We start from the raw sequence: 3206 nt of genomic DNA, 5'->3' as shown, positions 1-3206 counted from the left end.
CTTTGGTGGGCACCTGGCATCCAACCAGGGTTGGACCCACCACAACCCAGTAATGTCAAGAAAACAGTGCAAAGACCTGAGAAACAGCTCGAGCCCTCGACTGCCCTGAAACAGTGCATAACACTGAGAAATGACACTTTGCGTCACTTTGCTTGCTTGTCGCCCATGTCCAGCAACCTCGGACATGCCCTGCGGCCTCCGACAGCAAAGGTGCAGCCCGGCTGAGCGCTGGCAGAACTTGTCACGCTGGCTGGCCTGGAAAGTCTCGCACTGAGGTGGTAAAAATACTCTTCCTCCTGTGGCGGGGGCCCTCACCTGCTTGCTTTTTGCATGGAGGGATGAGGAGGCAGAAGGGATCCCTGGGATGGCGCGAAGCCGGCATCCCCAGAGAGCAGCCCCGGCGGGAGCGGGGCAGAGCAGTTTGCCTGGTCTCCTCTCGACCTGTCTGGTTTTGCCCCATGTGGGTGTCAGCTGACGCAGTGAGCTGACTTGTGGGGGAAGAAAAGGAGGGTTGTTATTCACGGGCAATCTTTCCAAGCACTTCTGTCACTTGGCCCTGCCACCCCGCCGCGCAGCACAGGCGAGCGAGGAGGCAACCGGCTGTGCTCATCTGAGTTTTATTTCTGCACTGCGCTGAACAACAGGGGGAAAGTTGGCTGGTGTAGAAGGAAATGAAAGGAAAAAAAAAACAAAGCATTGCATTAGTATTTCCAGAACGATCATGAAGTGTTTCATGTCAGAATTGGTTTCATTTCTCCCGATTCTTGTCACAGTGTGGAGGTGGAGCCTGTAAATAAAAGAGCACCAGAAGAAGTTGAAAAAAATTTACTGCTTCTCCTCGCTACGGGACACTAGACAGGTCAGGTTTCTCTTTTCCTTATTCTAAAAATAATCATGTAATTTTTGACTGTGATCTCCATTCCTTTTAATAGCTGTATGTGAGAAGGCTGCATGAGTCTAAAGTAAGTGTGGTTAAACAGGGTTGCCAGGAGTAGGTTTTGTTGTTTTCTTGTGTGAGGAAAAAGACGACATTAGTATGATTTCCTCTCTAAAGGGAGACAACTGAGAGATGGCATTTAAATTAGAATACATTTTTTAAAGTACGTGCTGCATGGGGGCAGCGTTCAGCAACACGGTGTAGCCCGCGGTATTCGTGTAAAAGTATTCACGTGTAGCAGCATGAGCTTTGCATTGCTGCTTTTTTTTTTTCTGAGAAGAATAAACGTACAACCCAGAGGCTGTGTAGTTTACCCAAATATGCTGAAGTCACGGGATATGTCAGGCAGAAGTCCGTGCGCTCTTCTGGCTGGACGCAGAGCGAATAATTACAAGAGCTGTGTGGGTTCAGTACTGTGGCTTTGCGTTTGGGCTTGATAGTGTATTTTGTTATTATCCCTTGAGATGCAAAGCTGGGATCATTAGAGAAAAATGAGGGAATTCCTCTTCAGGCCCATCAGCAGGTTGGTGCTTCATGCAGATGTGGTCATGTAGTGCAGTGTTTCATGTTGTGCTGGGGGAGGTTTCCAACACACAGGCAGGTAAATGTCTAAAATAAGGTTCAAGGAAGCCAATATTGTCCTGATGATGAAGGCAGGGGCAGCAGGGGAGGGGGTGGTTATCAGGCTTTCAGTATCAGGACATCATCCAGGTGTCACGTGTCACGTGTGGATTCTGGCCAGTTTCAGAAAGGCACTTAAAAATTGCAGTTCTTTTTTTCCTCTCCTTCGTTCTTTTTTCCATCTGATGTTGTCAAGGCTCAGTACAAAAAGAAACCACTATGCCTGCATGGCACAGTGAGGGGTTGCACCGACCTACCTAACCTTTTTCAGGTCCAGCCCTTGCACTAAAATTTTTCAAAGTTGTCACTTATTTTATCAGACTCCTTAAGTCTCAGTTTCCCAGATGTCACAATTTTATCTTGCAAGATCTTTCTTTTTCTTTTTGTTTTGTTTTTCCTGGTCGACTTATTTTTGCATTTCATCCTATTTATGGTTAAAGATTGCTGTATAACCTCTTTCTGAAGGAAACATATCCATGTTTAGGAGGCCGTATGCTAAAACCTGTACATTAATAACACTGAGCACAGCCCAGTGAGTATAAATAATGTAAAAGGGATGGAAAATTGTTCCTGGTTAATATTTACATTAAATTAAAAATTTATAGGAAGTGTTAATTCCAATAAGTTGAAAGGCAGGTAGAGAGTGGTAGAGGCAATAAAAGGGATTACTGTTAGAAACATTATTATCAGTAAATTATTCCTGTAATAGGAATAAAAATCCTACTGTAGCAGTAGAAAATCACAAAAGAATCTGGTGGCCAGTGAATGGAGAATGTATGTTTGTTGCCAATAAAGCACTGAGTCCTGATTCATGGAAGAAAAATTTTATAATTCATTAATAGAAAGAGAAAAAAGTTCATACTGAAATATTAAAGGGACGTGTGGAAAAAGATGAGGGAACTGTAAAATTAATGCCTATAAAGAAATTAAAGTAGTTCAGTCATCTTTTATTGTTGGTCAAAATTGAGAACTTTCCCCGTAGTCATTTATTTTTTATTTTGATAAAAGGAGACAGGAATATCTATTAAAAAAATTGTATGGCTTTATTAGAAAGAAAGACTGAATAGCAAGTATGGAATTAATATGTTTTTTTCTAAACTTGTTTTACACATTGAAAGTGTAACTTGCATTGTGTCTGATCATCCTGTTTTGACATCTGCTCAAATTAGAAAACCTGTAAACTTAATTCAATCAAAAAATTAAAAGAACAGGAAGTTATTTCAAGTAAAAATGTGTTTCTCCTAATTCATTTTCCCAAGTGTTAGAGCTAAACAGGTCTTGTTTATGGCAGGGGAAGGTTAAAAAAAAATCTAGCTTTGAAAATATACTGTTGGGGTTTTTTTCTTTAAGTTAAGTTGTTCTCTCTGGAAATCACTTTCTCTGGAAAATGTCACATCAAAAGCCTCCAGTTTCTTCAGAGACCCATAGAAAATATCTCAACAAAATTTTTACATGAAGAAAAGCTGAACAAGGAAGTAAAAATTCTCCTAGTTCTCCCTTCTCTAACATCATGTCAAGCAAAGTCTGCTTTTTGGAGAGGGTTTTAAACTATAGAGAAGGGGCCTGATCTTCTAAAATAGGTGTAAGACTTGCCTCTGACAAGTGTTTCTATCACACTGAGAGGAGAGTTGGCCACATAGCAGGCAAT

This window comes from Phaethon lepturus, unplaced genomic scaffold (genome assembly GCF_000687285.1).
Source record: "Phaethon lepturus isolate BGI_N335 unplaced genomic scaffold, ASM68728v1 scaffold39337, whole genome shotgun sequence".
NCBI classification, from domain to species: domain Eukaryota; kingdom Metazoa; phylum Chordata; class Aves; order Phaethontiformes; family Phaethontidae; genus Phaethon; species Phaethon lepturus.
This window is presented reverse-complemented; position numbering follows the sequence as displayed.